Genomic DNA, 18,238 nt, shown 5'->3' with positions numbered 1-18,238 from the left:
ACACACACACATATATATATATATATATATATATATATATGCACATACACTTACACACATTTAAATGAACATTCTATTTACGACTATCTCGCTTTTGACGATAGAATGTAGATCAATGTGCCCTTAAATTTTAAAAGTCACATCAGTCGAATGTGACTTGAAGGTGGTTTGGCTGATATTTCTAGCTGCCGCTTGGAGCGTTGGCCTGTGAAATTTATATCGTATAAAAAGTGATTAACTACTACAGAATATCATCTGCAGCATACTTTAAATTCAACCTATTTTCCCATTGTGTTTCTATTTAGTTGCATTGCCCATTGATATAAGCGAAGGGAAACTATATTTACATATTTAACACTTTTCCAATTTCCATTAAAATGTAAATGTATTGCAGATATATTTCACGTTAGATAGGGAATCGACGTACGTATTTACACGTATATGTGTGATTTTAATTATTAAGCGAATAAATATTTAAATATTAGAATGATTATGTTACTGTAAGCCGTGCCTGGCATTGCCCAGATGTATTAATAACTACAATAAATTAACAGGATGATCGAAGTTCATCTTGAAAATGTTCGGAGGGTTTGATTAACTCTGAAGTGTTTCATCCAAAACATTCAGAAGATGATTCGAAAGAGCTCCACAAAAATGTACAAATAAATGATTACCTTAAAAAGTAATATTATATATATATATATATATATTATATATATATATATATATGTATGTATGTATATATATATATAGATATATATATATATATATATATATATATTATATATATATATACACATACATACACACACATATTTATATATATACACACACATATATGTATATATATATATATAATATATATATATGTATCTTCGTGATCAAATGGTGTTGAGTGTGGTTTCCCTTTGCCTGGCAACTTGGGCAAATGTCGTAATTTTGGCTGACCGATAATTCGTGCTTGAAATTAAGACGCAAAACTTGTGCGAGAAAAACCATTATTACACACATATATGTATATATATACACACGAATAATATATGTATATGTATATATGTATATATATGTATATATATATATATATATAATATATATATATATATATTATATATATATATATAGGTGTGTGGTTGTATGAGTGTATGTGATTATATATGTGCAAATCTTTGTGTTTTTGTTTGTTCCTACCATCGCCTGACCACCGATGCTGGTTTGTTTACGTATCCGCAGCTTAGCAGTTCGGCAAAATAAAACGATAAAATGAGTACAAGGCTTAGAAAATAAAGATGGAACTCTCTCATCTACACTCAAACTCATACTTATGTAACGATACATGACGGGTATAACCTATAAATTTAATTTACATGTTATAACTCCAGTATCCAAAGAAATTAATTTGGATATCTTCCACCGCCGACATTGGCACACAGGCTTCTTCTTCGTATAATACAAGTTGACTTTACAAATTCAATTGTCTCATATTCCAATATCTTCCTCATTAGCTTAGCAAACATTTTTGCCATCAAATATATTGTTTTTAAGCTGTTGTCTTACGGAATAATATTAAATATTCATTGCAAAATTTTCTTTTTTTCGGAAATATTCATTCGACATATTGTTCGAGTTTTATTTGAATGAATATTTTTCTGGTCACAGATAGTAATTATTAACCTAATTTCCTATATTACATCTTTAAAATACCACCAACAAAATAATGTAGTACGCACTCTTAATTAGAAGTGAAATAGAAAATGACGGCGCGAATTCGTTTTTCAATATGGTTTCTAGACAAGCAAGGTATAACACCTAAGTCACGCTCACGTGACACACAACAGTCTTAGTTAGTTTATGTAGCAAGTGAGGCGATAGACAAAGTGATGAAACTGATGCAATAACATCATGGCTGAGCCACTTTAGGTAGTGAAAATCAGAATTTTCTTAATTCATTTACAGTATCATCAATCTTTGTGTATATATATATATATATACAGGGGTTGGACAAAATAATGGAATCACCTACCATCATAGCATCATGATTTTGAAATATCTATAAAACCATCAAAAGCTTGTTTATTTTTATGTATTTTTTTAAATTATTATTAGTGTTGCTGAATATGATTTGCTAAAATTGCTGTTTTTTTCCAGATATTATAAGAAAAAGTTAAATAAAATTCATTAAACTGATAGAGCTATCGGACTTTCAAAGAGGTCAAATCGTTGGTGCTCGTTTTTTCCGGTGCTAGCGTAACAGCCGAATTGTTTGGTATATCAAGAAGTACTGACTCGAAAGGGATGACAGCCTTTGAGAAAGAAGGAAACATCTCGCTAAAACTAAACTCCAGAAGAAAACCGAAACTTTCAGATTGGGACCGAATTGTCAGAAAGGATCATAAAAGTACAGCTCCCAAAATTACTGCAGAGCTTAATGACCATCCCGAGAACCCAGTTTCAACAAAAGTTGTTCGCGAGGAGCTGCACAAAGCCGGATTTCATAGGGGGCCTGCAATCAGAAAACCACTACCTTCAGAAACAAACCTTGCAAAGCGTACAAGTCTACAGAATTAGTCCCTAGAGCAGTGGAAGAATGTTATTTTCGCAAATGAGACATCCTTTATTTTATATCCGACAACCGACCGAGTATATGTGTAGAGACAGCCAAATGAAGCATTTGACCAGACTGCCTTCTTCCAACTGTTAAACATGGAGGAGAATCAGTGTTGATTTGGGGTCCTATATTTTGGAAATATGCCGGTCCAATTGTTTTAGGTCATGGCAGAAATAATATCCAAGACTATTTAAGCAAATTATCGGATTAAAATCATCCTATTGTCTCCGGAGCGAAACGCAATCTTTCAGGATGATAATGCACCAATTCACACAGCTAAACTTGTTACTTAGTGGCACGAGAAGATTCTAGTAAAGGTGAACATCTTATCTGGCCACCACGGTCCCCAGATCTCAATATTATTGAACATTTATGGTGCATTTTAGAAAAAAAACAAGTAAAGAGTCGATATCCTGCACCATCATCACTACAAGACCTGGAGACAGTCTTAGCAGCGGAATGGACAAAAATTCCATTCCTCGAAGAGTTCAAGCAGTAATTTCTGCTAAAGGCGGTCCTACTCCATATACAAAATAAATTTGTTTGAAATATTAAGAATTGTCTATTATTTTGTTGAACCCCTGTATATATATATATATATATATATATATATATATTATATATATATATATATATATATATAGTATATATGTATATATATATATATATATATATATATATATATATTATATATATATATATATATAATATATATATATACACACACACATATACTGTCTCGTCACTGAATTGACGACTATAACTGTTGCTTTTTGGTTATAAATTGCGAATAGCCACACACATACATACACATACATGCACTTATACACACACATATACATAACATTTATATACACATACCAAAGACACACACACACGCATATAATACTCTCATCCACACACATATATATACACATGCACACATACATATATGTATATATACAGACATACACAGACATGCAAACACACACACACACACACACACACACACATGTATATACATGCCTTTTAGATCCATATTGAATACGTTATTTTTTGTTCGGGTTATTTGATCTTAAAGCCTTTACCAAATCCTTCATCAACTCATATTTTACCGTCTTACCTTTGTGAATCTTTCCTTTTTAAGCTAGGTTTTCTTTTTAAATCAACATACTTCACGTGGGATTTCGGCTGACCTTTCCTTTGTCTTTCTGATAAATTTACATCAGATCTTAATATTTTTATTTTCCCTTGTATTCTATTCCACCATGATTCTTGCATCTCAATCCCACTTGTGATGTCTTTCAAGACTAATCCATTTACCATATATGTATTAAATGCTTTTATCACATTGTTCATTTATAATGTTTGTGTTCGTATGATGGATAATTCTTTTTACTTTTAGGTTATCACTTCCAGTTTAATCCTATCATAATTCTATTACATTTCTTGAATGCTTTTCAACAAAAAAGAATTAGCATAATTCCTAATAATAATAATAATAATGATAATAATAATAATGATAATAATAATAATAATAATAATAAAAATAATAATAATAATAATGCAAACAACGTGTGGGATTTTAAGATTCAGTGCGACAATGAGATAGAGAATACGAAAGCCAGACATAGTTTTAACTAATAAAGAAAACAGTCTATGCTGGATGATAGACATAGCATGCCCAGCTGACAACAAGGTATGCGATAAGGAAGAAAGAAAATTCAAGAGATATGACAGGTTAGCTTGGGGAGTTAAGCAGTCGTAGTCGATGAAAAAGGCAGCAGTAGTACTAAAAATTGCCGGAGACCAGGAATCAGTGAGCAAAAATGTCGAAAAGTACTTGGAACAAATAAGGGCTGCAATAAGGGTGGAGCACTTGTAGAAAAACAGCACTGCTTGTAACCGCTCGAATACTCCAGAAGGTTCTCGCAAAATAAGGAGTGTTATTGAACAGCTGACACTGTAGGACATCTCCTGCGTTAGTAGCTGTGTAAAGGCAATAAATAATAATAATAATAATAATAATAATAATAATAATAATAATAATAATTATTATTATAATGATGATAATAATAATAATAATAATAATAAAAATAATAATAATAATAATAATAATGATAATAATAATAATAATAATAATAATAATAATATTAATAATAATAATAATGATAATAATAATAATAATAATAATGATAATAATAATAATAATGATAATAATAATAATAATAATAATAATAATAATAATAATAATAATAATAATAAGGCCAACAGACCAGATATAGTCGTCAAAGATCATGAAGAAGAAAAATGCTTTCTAATTAATGTATCAATACCGGCTGATGACAACGTGTCTCTAAAGAAATGGAGAAACTCTCAAAATACAAAGACTGGAAATAGAGGTAACCATAATGTGGAATCTAAAAACAGAAACAATATCTTATATCATAGGTGCATTAGGCATGATAAAAAAATATTCAGACAAATACATAACAAAAACACCAGGACTTACAAACACATATAATATACAGAAAATTGCAGTACTAGGCACTGCACACCTCCTACGCAGAACATTCTCCATACAATAACCATCAGAGCATCACAACAAAGCACAGAACATACCCAAGGCACACAGAGCTGCGCTCGGTAGTGAAGTGAAAACACGCTATAAAAATAAAACTACTGAATAATAATAATAATGATAATAATAATAATAATAATAATAATAATAATATAATAATATAATAATAATAATAATGATAATGATACTAATAATAATAATAATGATGATGATAACAACAACAACAATAATAATAATAATAATAATAATAATAATAATAATAATAATAATAAGATAATAATAATAAAATAATAATAATAATAATAATAATAATAATAATGGTGGGAACACAATCCACCTCCTGTGCTTGAAAATGACCACATCTCACTCCTCTGGAACTTCACCATTCAAACTGACAGGAAGATAGATGCAAATAGGCCAACATCATATTGAAGACTTCAGACAAAGAACATGCCTCCTCATCGATATGACTGTCCCAATCGATATAAACGTATCTGTCAAGACCTACCAAAAACTGAGCAAATATAAAGATCTTGAAATAGAAATCAGCAAAATGTGGAGCTGAAGACTAAACCAATACCTGTTGTCATAGGTGCCCTGGGAATGATAGCGAAAGGGACTGATTGCTACCTAACTCAGATACTAGGAAACCCCAAAATGGCAGAAATTCAAAAGATAGTGCTCATGGGAACTGCTCATATCCTACGCAAAATACTCTCTATGTAATCCCAAGGTTTAAAACAAACTTTTTTTTTATGTATTAGACATTCACTAGTACAACACGAAAAAAAAAAAACCAAATATATGGCACAGAACTTCCAACATGTTGTCTCTTGAGGTCTCTGGGTGAGACTTGGAGCCAACTTGTACATACATAAAGCAAAAGTCAAACATAGAATAATAATAATAATAATAATAATAATAATAATAATAATAATAATAATAATAATAGTATAAAAGATGGGCTACAGCAAATACTCTGCTCAATACCACAGATTTTCTTGTCAGTTGTTTGACCTCCTTACCAGTTGAGCATGTCACTTAGTGGCTGACGATATGTGCATCTCTGATCACGAGCAGAAGTAGTGGGGAGCATCATAGCCATGTGTTGAGAAGGATTCTTTGGGGTTTTGAATAATTCGCAATTGTAAACATGGGTGTTTCGTTCAATGTCCTTAAGCAACCCTTATTCAGGGACCTTTTGAGCGGGATGGGTTACTCGATCTGAAGAAAATTCTAACTGGGCTCCACCTGCAAGGTCATGTGCTGTTTATTTTGATATGAGATCACCATGTCGCGCACATATGGTTGTGATGCATGTGCCTGGTGTACCCTTATCAGACGGGTAGTCATGATAGGTATACTGGGCTTCGTATATTTTACCCCAGTGTCACTTTGATGGCATGCTCTGCTCGCTCACTCAATAATAATAATAATAATAATAATAATAATAATAATAATAATAATAATAAAGATGGGCTACAGCAAATATTCTGCTCAATACCACAGATTTGCTTGTCAGTTGTTTGACCTTAACCAGTTGAGCATGTCCCTTAGTGGCTGATGATATGTGCATCTCTGATCACGAGCAGAAGTAGTGGGGGAGAATTATAGCCATGTGTTGAGAGGGATTCTTTGGGGTTTGAATAGTTCACCTCTGGAAACATTGGTGGTTCTTTCAACATCCTTAAACAACCCTTATTTAGGGACCGTTTGAGCGTGTGGGCAACTCAACCTGAAGAAAATTCTAACTGGACCCCACGTGCAAGGTCATGTGTGCTGATTTTATCTTGAGGATCCCCATGTCGTGCACATATGGTTGTGATGCATGTGCCTGGCGTACCTTTATCAGACGGGTAGTCATGATGGGTATATTGGGCTTCGTATATTTTACCCCAGTGTCACTTTGATGGCATGAACTGCTCTCTCACTCAATAATAATAATAATAATAATAATAATAATAATAATAATAATAATAATAATAATAAGGATGACGATGATAATGATAATTTCTAGTGCAGGCACAAGGCCTGATATTTGGGGCGTGAGGATTAGTCGATTACATCGACCGCAGTGTTTCACTGGTATTTATCAACCCCGAAAGGATGAAAGGCAAAGTCGAGCTCGGCGGAATTAGAACTAAGAACGTGAAGACAGACGAATTACTGCTAAGATTTCGCCCGACTTGCAAGCTGGCCGCCTTCAATAATAATAATAATAATAATAATAATAATAACAACAAAACCAACAACACAACAATAATAATGATAATGGTGATGACAATAAGAAGAAAAAGAAGAATATTGTTGTTGTTGTCATCATCATCATCATCATTCATTATTATTATTATTATTATTATTATTATTATTATTATTATTATAAAGAAGCAAAGACTCTCACGCAAGCAAATAAACTCACGAAGGTTGCGAGCAGGATTGTGGCAGAGAAAGAATGGAATGGAGAACGATTGAAGACGGAACAGCAGCGAATTGAAGAGGAAATAAACAACCTTGATGGAAAAGGAGAATTAAAGAAGATAGAAACTCCCTGAAGAGTCTAGTTGTCAATATTTGTCAGGAACAGAAAATGAGAATTGAAGAACGACCACAGCTTTGAAAAATTGAAGAAGTATGGTGTCGGTACAAAAAGTCTGAATGTTGTAATTGAAGAACTGATGCAGCGCATACTGCCCAAAAAAGCAAAGCTACATAGCTTTGAACAACGGATTGAATAATACCGAAAATACCTATTGTTTAGATTCGACCAAAAAAAGATTTTATCAACAAATATAATTAAATAATTATAGGGGTAGGAGTGGCTGTGTGGTAAGTAGCTTGGTCACGAACCATATGGTTACGGGTTCAGTCCCACTGCGGTGCACCTTGCCCCAGATTCTTCTACTATAGCCTCGGGCTGATCAAAACCTTGTGAGTGGATTTGCTAGACAGGAACTGAAAGAAGCCCGTCGTATATGTATATATATATATATATATATATATGCACATATGTATGCATGCATGTATGTATGTGTGTATGTATGTATATGTGTGTGTACGTGTTTCTGTGTCTGTGTTTGTATCCCAAACATCGCTTGACAACTGATACTAGTGTGCTTACATCCCCGTAACTTAGTGGTTCAGCAAAAGAGGCCGATAGAATAAGTACTAAGCTTACAAATAATAAATCTGGGGTCGATTTGCTCGACTAAAGACGCTGTTCCTGCATGGCCACAGTCAAATGACTGAAACAAGTAAAAGCGTAAATGAGAGGTGTTGATCTGATAGACCAATTGGTCGCATCCTACCGTACAGGAGTGAGGCAGAAGTGGTGGTGGCCAATTTTCATTTATTTCAGTGATGTTGTCGTGAATTCCTGGACTTAATGGTAAAAATGAAATAACAAGGAGACTTGTAATGTTTCGACACAAATTGACCATTTCGATATTGACTCAATACATGACTCTTTAAAAACAGAGCAGGTAAGCAGCTTCTTCCATCTTGACTTTTGTGTCCAAAAATTCGATGCTAGATTTTGAAAAACTCGGCGTGAATTTTATTTTGGACTTCATACCATAGTCTTCCTCTAAGCGGTCACAGAAATGTAAAAATCTGACTAACTTATCCTGTGTTCCTTCCCCGACAAAAAAGACGTCGTGAATGAACAGTAACCAGAGTATAAGTTTATGACCATGCAGGGTTTTGAATGTCTCCGTTAGTTGCTTTTCAAATTTTGTTATGAAGACATTTCCGAAATTACTTGCCATAGGGATACCCATGGACATTCCTTTCGTCCTTTTTCTCCAAGCGTCATCGTGCTACTTCGTAACACAAATTTTAATAATTTACAGAGAAACTTTGAGGGAACACTCTTTTCTTTGACCATTTTTCAAAAGCTGCCATGCATGCTTCCACTCCCCCATTGTGGTCGATGTTGGGGTACAAGGAAGAAACATCCATGGTTACCAAAAAACAGTCATTAACACTAAGTCGGTGTTTAGAAAATTTGTTTCACTTGGAAACAAAATCAAAAGTATCCCGAATGTATCTTTTAGCTAGTGGGATCAGAAATCCATCTAGCCATTCCGAAATTTTCCCAGTGCAACTTGGGCGCAATGAAGGAAATTTTTCGAAATTTTAATGTATTTTTGGAAGACCCTAAAATGCAAGTCTTCTTGTTTCTGAAAGTAATAGCTTAGATTACGTGCCATTTATGAAATTATTTTCCTCCATTGTAATCGGGGTTTGGATCTACAGGTGACAAATCTAAGAAGTTTTGTAACTTGAAACTTCTTCAGAAGCTGAAATGTACTCGACCTTGTCAATTATTGAAATAGCGCCTCGTTTACCGGCCATTTTAATAACAATAGAATCATTGTTCGCTAAGCGATGGAGTAAGCTACACAGGGAATCCGTATTGTTATTCCAGCTCTTGAAATATTAACAACGACAACAACAATAACAGCAACAACAAAAACAACAATAATAATAATGATGATACAATGGTGTCATATTTTATTATAAGCTCAGCAATTTCGAAATATATCGATCCCAGTATTTAAGTGATATTTATCTTATCCAGGCGCGAAATCAAAGGTGATTTCGGCGGACTTCAAACCCAGATCATTACAGAACCGGAACCAACACAACTAGTAATTTATCCACTTTCTAATAATTCATCCAATTCGCCGCTTTTATGACGCCAAATAATAATGGCAACAGTATTCTATTCATTGTCTGCAGCGACATATGAATTTAACCTGCTAATACAAAGTTATATTATATTCTAAAAGTACATTTTGATACCGAGTTGGAAGAGGAAACTGAAAATTCTTGTAGTCTTATTGACAATGCTATTTTGATGGAGGCGCAATGGCCCAGTGGTTAGGGCAGCGGTCGTAGGATCGCGGTTTCGATTCCCAGACCGGGCATTGTGAGTGTTTATTGTGTTTATTGAGCGAAAACACCTAAAGCTCCACGAGGCTCCGGCAGGGGATGGTGGTGATCCCTGCTGTAGTCTTTCACCACAACTTTCTCTCACTCTTACTTCCTGTTTCTGTTGTACCTGTATTTCAAAGGGCCGGCCTTGTCACTCTCTGTGTCACGCTGAATATCCCCGAGAACTACGTTAAGGGTACACGTGTCTGTGGAGTGCTCAGCCATTTACACGTTAATTTCACGAGCAGGCTGTTCCGTTGATTCGGATCAACCGGAACCCTCATCGTCGTAACCGACGGAGTGCTTCCATCAATGTTATTTTGGTTGCAGTTAATATTGCATCACATGAGAATTAATTTGCATAATATTTGAAACGCGTTACATAAGTAAAAACTTATTTCTTTTTGCTGTTACACATCGAATCTTTTATGGCTTCGAGAAATTTAATATTTGTGAAGAAATGTAGAAAAACGATGAAATTAATGAAATTAAGATACCTTTAAATACATGCACTGCTTTGTTTAATGTCATCGCTATAATGAAGGTAAAAGCATAATAAACAGATATGACTGAAGTCATCATTAAAGATTTAACTAATTTGTAATTATAAAGCAAGTAAATTAGAAATAGTAACAAAGGTTTCAAATTTGTGCACATGGCCAGCGGTTGTGGAGGGGAGGGAAAATTGATTACATCAATCGCAGTACTTGGATGGTACTCATTTTCTCGACCCCGAAAAGATGAAAGGGAAAGTCGACCTCAGCAGAATTTGAACTCGGAAATACAAAGACTGATACTAATGCCATTGAGCATTCTGCCTGATGTACTAATGATTCTCTGTTGTAAGGCGGCGAGCTGGCAGAAACGTTAGCACGCTGGGTGAAATGCTTAGCAATATTTCGTCTGTCACTACGTTCTGAGTTCAAATTCCGCCGAGGTTGACTTTGCCTTCCATCCTTTCAGGGTCGATAAATAAAGTACAGTTACGCACTGGCGTCGATGTAATCGACTTAATCCCTTTGTCTGTCTTTGTTTGTCCCCTCTATATTTAGCCCCTTGAGGGCAATAAGGAAATATATAATGATTCTCTATCGAAAGAAAATAAAATTTGCTTGTATAAAACAAGACAGCAGATGTATTAACGTATTTATGCATATATTAGTAAATTTTAGGGAAATGAAATAAATATCTAATTTGAATGTGAAGTAAAGGAAGCGGAGGTTTGAAAATAATTAGTCGAGTCTCAGAACAAAAAAGAAAAAGGAAGAAACTAAAAACATGAAAAATGTGTCTAAAAATACTCTAAAAATAGTTTAGATAACTTGCTGACCTATGTTTTTATAATGTAAATTGCTTCTCTTTTTAAAGATCTCTTCGCGACGTTGCAATTTAGTTCGGTAAATAATCGCTGTCGTTTACCTATGACCTGAAATCATTGAGAATCAGATGTATCGGCCATTTCAATCCAAGACGTTGGAAATATGCCAGACCACTAAATTCTAAAGTGTTCTGATGAGTTGTAAAGTGAGAGGAATACATTCTGTTGTAGAAGCTATCACCAAGTAATTTCAGTCAGTCACACAGAGAATGTGGGTAGATTTGAGAGAACCGTTTTAGAAAATAAAATTTAGAAAATACGATAAGCGAAAAAATGTTTTGTACATCTTTCGATTTTGAAACAGTTCCGCGTGAACTTTGATCTGAAGCTGTGTATTGAAATCAGTATTGTTATATCTGAGAAGGGCTGTCGTTGATAAACCCCTACAAACACAGTCACCTGTTATTACTTCTCTATATTTTCCTTCAGTGGAGGTACATGGCCTACTACCTCCACTAGTCCGTGAGCAGCGGACTCACGATCGCGGGATCACGGGTTCGAATCACAAGCTGGGCGATGTGTGTGTTTACGAGCGAAACTCATAAGCTCCAGAGGGTTATGGCGAACTTCTGCTGACTCTTCGCCACAACCTCCTTTCACTCTTTCCTCCTGCACCTAGCAGCTCACCTGTACGCCATTGAAACCTGGAAACCGGTCCTTATCAGCCAGGAATGGCTCGAGAAGGAACAAACAATATTTTCCTTCACTATCATTTCTAAAGAGTAAATAATTGTTTATAATCCCAAAAGTAATTTTCACTTGACCAGTCTGTAGATTGCTCATAATTTTGAAGCAGATCATCTTTCCACTGGAACACATGTTTGCAAAATCATACACGTGTAAATGTAAAATATTCAAACGACAATTGTTCTTAAAAAGAAAGAAAAGTGAAATATAGACAAGTAACAACCGTTGCGCTTGTTTGCTTCCTTTATTAATAACTCTTCCCAAATATAAAAAAATATTCTGCAAATGTAAATGTTATCCACTTCCTAAAAAAATCTCGAGACATATCATTGCTAATATATGCAAAATAATTAAATAAACATAAATATAAATTAGTTATTGTTAATTACTAGATGGGATCTTGTCGGTTTGAACGGCAGTTTTTAACATAATTTCTAGGTAACTAAAAGATTTTAATCTTCGTATATTGGTAGAATGTGTTTATAAACATATTTTTCTCTTGGTTTTATTGAGAAAATTCTATAGTATGTAAGATATTTGTTGTTTTTTTCTTCAATTTCTGCAATTTCAACCAATCACTGACGTCCATTGAGGTAAACAACATTCTGTGCCGTATGAATATGCCCCTCGTTTAAGAAACAGATTAGGTTTATTTACATTTGTGAAGAAAAAAAGATACCCTTCCCCCATCCCCTAACCCTAACCCTAACTAACCCTAACCTTAAAACAGATTGAAATGCAATAGATCGATACTAGGGTCATAATTATGGGTGACAATTTCATATGGCACCGCTAGAAAAAAACTGCCTTTCAAACTGAAAAGATCCACTAGATGTCACGTTAAAAGATAAAATATGTTTAATTATTGAATTATATTTTCGTCAGTACCAATATTGTTTATTCGAACAATTCTGGAACTTCTACGGTTCATTTTGTGCTGCATCAGTCATCATTATGTCTTCAAGCACACAAACAATTGAATGCCATTCCCTTTGGTTTCATGAAAGTGGACATAATAACAATTTAACCTGTTTATAGGCACGCAGCATATTGAATGTTTCGTTTCTTCTTTTACACTATAATTTAGATAACAGGAAGGGGAAATATAGATAGAAATAATATCAAATATATTTCGTCATCTCTGATATCAAATATAAGCAACTATTCTTAATCATTCTAAATCATTCTGAATCACACTTCGATACAGATACATCAGAGACGCCATTGTTTGTGATAATTGTGAAACATTTTATATACAAAGCTGTAAATAATGCTTAAATTAATCAAAGGACAAAAGTTGATTCAGTATTGATCGAGCTGATACTTTCCAAAACTAACTGAATGCCTATTATAAACACACTTTTCAATTCACCGTTGAAGGAGAACTGGAATGTTCTTGTTAGGTAACAGGAGTCAGCTGCACAGGAATGCGAAGAGTTTATATTGGAACCGACTGTCTATATAGACTTTTATTTAATAAAATCCTATTACGTCTCCTACTTCAATAAACACGGCTATAGCAAGCTACTTAGCTGCACATCATAGACGTGTTAAAGCATCCAATATAGACAGTATTTTGAGTGGTTATAGAAGTATATTTCGAGAAAGTAAGAAATATGGCTGGTTAGTACTACTATAGATAACGTTGAAGTAACTTGTCTCTTCGTTTCAATACAAAGATTCTAATGTGCTACACAATACGCGTGCAGATGTAAAGTATCTTTATTTATAGATCTTTATTATTTAGTTATTAATGTTTATTCACAAGTGTATCCGACAAAGATATCAACTGGGTTAATTATTTGTGTTTTCATAGGAGAATGTATAAAACGACTGATAATCAAATGAGCTTCCACCTACATTACTGCCGAGCATTCGACGTGGCCGAATTTTATTTTACCATTTCAGTCACTCCACTCCAACTAGTGTGCAATTTACTGCGCTTAGTAATTTATTTAATAACACTTTGCTAATCTCTATCTATATAAACCTGAAGTTGTCTGTGTATGGCAGGTTTGGTAGCCTTCAACTAACACTATCTCCACCGAGGCCCTGCGGCGCAAGTTGTCCAAAATTGAGAGTATGATAGAAGAAGGGTTGCTCTTCCTTCCGTAGAAGATAAAATTCAAATGGGACCATGTTAACATCAAAAATTATTAATATCAAAAAGGAGCTTTTTTTCTATGAAAATCCCTATTTTTTACGATTTTTTACTGCCAAGAGCCAGTCAACATTCACCTCTGGAATTTCTCCCACCCTTACCTTGGAAGTGCGTCTTCCGAGGTACGTGGTAGGAGGCTAAAAAAAAAAAAAGAATTACCAGAAAATTTTCTAGGCATCAATAGAAATCAGCCTTTGTTTTTAGGACTTGGCAAATAAACACCAACGAACCTGAAGGGTAGTTGGGTTGGGAGAGAGTTGGGGATACAATATTTCTTTTCCCCCCGTTTCCAAGAGATAATTTGGAATTCCACCTCCTGTTCAACAACCTCCATGTCGTAGCCAGGAGGGAAAATTTTTTTCCACATTCACTGCATTTTCTTCTGGTTTCTTTGGTATTTCCTGTTCCTTCATTGGTTTCTTTCCTTTGGTTTCCCCCTTTTTTTCTTTTTCTTGTCAAGGTGGGTGGAGGGCCTCCTTGTTAGAAGGGCTGCATTCTGCACAAATGTGGCCCTTCTGCCCACACTTGAAATGACATGGTCTCCTTTTTAGGGCACCTTTTTAGGACAACGTCCTCATCTATTAGCATTCTATCTGGAATCTACTCTAATTCTTCCAGTGCTGCCTCGATTAATATTTCAATCGTCTGCTCCAGTCAGTTTTGTAGGGACAGAGCGAGTAATCTGTAATAGATTTTGTCTTCCCTTAAATAACATAGGACTGCCACCACCCAGGTGGCGTCGATTTCGCATGGTACTTTCTGTATCTTAATCCTGAACTTTATATGTCCCAGATAAGGCAGTTGTACCACTTCTTTAGTTTTTAGTGTGAGTACTGAGTACACCCTTGCCTTTTCGGCTGTTTTAAATCTCACCTCTACTGAGGTGAACTTTCTGCCTTGGTCCACATAAGCCACATCCTTCCAGACTGGCCTGAGACATTTCTCTATACTCTCCTTTTGGTATATTTGAGATTTGTGTTTTTTTTTTTTGTCTCCAGATTGAATGTCTTGTATATGATAGATTTGTTCTTGGTTTGGATTGTGATATCACTTGGAGGGACGATTCACACATCTCTCCCATCCAATGATAGCACACAGCAGAAGGACTGATATTCTGAGTGCATCATTTCCAGATTTTGTGGACTATAACTGCTGCTGCCAAATTTTTTACTCCATTATTTCTGATTTCTTTATTACCCACTAGGGGCGACATAGAGAATACATACAATCACGAATGATGAAAAAAAATTATTATGAACGTTTGGGGTCGAAAATGAATAAAAATCGAATGATTATACAATAGACACAACAAAATTACAAGATGCAGTGGGGCGGTTCGCGACCCCATGCTCCCCGCCACGACACTTAGCCTTGTGGTTTTCTTTTTCTTCCTATCTCACATTTGTGAGGGATCTTTTACTCTGCACATTTTTCCATCTTTCATAAAACACTTTCTTACTCGGCTCCTTCTCTCCAGTCTATATGTCTTTTCAGGTGGAATTTAAAATATTCCACCAGACTTGAACCGAGATGAAGTCGCCTGTTATCATTCCTTTCATCCTTGTCTTCCATACTGCCTGTTTCGCAGTTGAAACCACGGCGAGAAAACAAAACTTACCTTCTTTCGTTAAGAAATCAGGTGGGCTGATTTTTACAATAGATTCGGCTGATAGCTGTACTCTTCGTTCACCTGACATTAGTTGTTCGGCACAATCCCACATATCTTTCACCCCCGAACACTGCACGATCGCGTGCGAGACGTTTTCCCGTTCTCGCCCACACCTCGTACAGGTCGGGCTGACTTGGCAACCGTGCCTTGCAAGCTTGTCCCGAACAGGTAAGGCTCCTCGGTAGCACTGCCAAGCCAAAGACTTCTGGAAATTGTCCAGTGTCTTCGGCCCAAATGTACTTTGGAACAGACTGGCCAGCTGATTATCGTCGAAACCTAGGCTTCCCCCCCCGTATCATCGTTACCGGCCTCTACAAACCCTCTATAAAACACAGCGGTAGAACCACTGCCACAGGCATTACCCGAGCGACGGAATAGTCGGAGTGCCTTGCGACACTCCGTATACCACGTGCCCAACTTCGATCTGCGATTATACCAGGCCTCCCGGCCACCGAAACTGGTGAACCTGGGGAACATCTGTTTCGCCAGCGGAGACCACACCCGTTCACTACCCAGATGGAGCCACAGGTGCCTTAGCCTCAGCGCATTTCTGCGCATCATTAGCCACGGCATCCCTAGTCCACCCTGTAACGGTTTTTGACAGCAGACAGAGCGTCTCACAAGCGGTTTCGAGCCCTTCCACAAAAGCGAAGAGCTGTCTCTCCAACTTGATCAACCACGAATCCGGGCAAGGCACGACGGCAAGGCGGTAGGTGATCACCGATGCTATAAACACATTGGCCACCTCCGCCCTACCTTTCAAGGATAACCACCGGCAAGACCAAATCTTGACTATTGCAGCCACCTTGCTCGATACCTCGCTCCAGTTCTTCTCTATTTGGAGGTCCGGACCGAACCAGACCCCGAGCAACTTAATCGGGCCCTCCGTCCAACGTCCCACGACGCTGTCTGGAGGCATCGACTTGCCTCTCCAGGTGCCGAGTTGCAAGCCGACCGACTTTTCACGATTAACTTTTGCTCCTGTCACCGTCTCGTAACCCTCTATGGCCTTGCCTACTTTACGTAGGTGGTCCACTTCAGTCACGATGATAGTGATGTCATCCGCGTACGCCGAAACCGACATATCACGTCCTGGTTGCCTCGGGATGCCGCTCAGTCTTCGCAGCAGCGGCTCCAGGGCCACTACATACAAAAGCGGGGAGAGCGGACATCCCTGGCGAACCGAGCGTTTGACCTTGAACGGCTTAGAAAGAAAGCCGTTCACCTGAACTACCGAGTCGGCGTTGTCATACATTTCGATGATCCACCTGAGGAAGCCAAGACCCAGGCCGAACTGAGCCAGAACGGACACCAGGTAGTGATGGTCGACCCTATCGAACGCTTTAGACTGGTCTAAATGGACCACTGCCCCTCCCTTGCCGAGATCGTTATTTATTCCCTCTATCGTGTATCTAATTAGATGGAGATTATCCTGAATGGCTCTGCCCGGTACGGCGCACGTTTGCGCTTTCCCAATCAGTCCATTCGCGACACGCGCCAATCTGTTCGATAACACTTTGGCCAAAATCTTCACTCTGCGTTAAGCAGAGTGATGGGCCTGAAATTATCTATTACGTCCCCCTTGCTCTGGTCCTTCCTGATTAGCGTCACCACTCCCCGGCGCACATCTGGGGATAACCCATTCTGCTGCCAGTTTGCGTAGACGCCCGTCAGTAAGTCCCCGAACAAGTCCGGCATACTTTTATAAAGCTCGTATGGTAGACCATCCAGTCCCGGCGCCTTACCTGCACCGCAGTCCGCCATGGCCTCTATTACCTCCCCAGGTGTGATCGGCTCCTCACTATACTTCGCATCCTGCCCCGAGAGGCGCGGCAGCCCGTCGAGGAGGTCCGTAAGGTCCCTCCCCCTATCCGGTCCGCCGCTCCCCCCGAAAAGCTGGGCGAAGTGGTCCTGAAAAGCTTGACACATCTCCTCGGGCTCGTCTGTCAACATACCTTGTTGGTTCGCCAGAGATCGAATTGTAGCATCATTGCCACGTTGGGCTTCCACCACTCGGGCCCATCCTGCAGCCTTGATTCCTTCGCTCCCCATCGCACGTTGTCTAGCCCTGACAATGCAACCCATGTGTTGGGCTTCGAGGTGCTGGTTAAGAACCAGTCTCTTGACCTTCACCTGGTCTGCATTGCCAGTTCGCATTGCTTCCTCTAAGTCCTTAACTAGTGCAGTTACCCTTCTAGCCTCTCTAGCTACATGTTAGTACTATATCTAACGGACTCATATTT

Source organism: Octopus sinensis, linkage group LG11 (genome assembly GCF_006345805.1).
Source record: "Octopus sinensis linkage group LG11, ASM634580v1, whole genome shotgun sequence".
NCBI lineage: Eukaryota > Metazoa > Mollusca > Cephalopoda > Octopoda > Octopodidae > Octopus > Octopus sinensis.
This window is presented reverse-complemented; position numbering follows the sequence as displayed.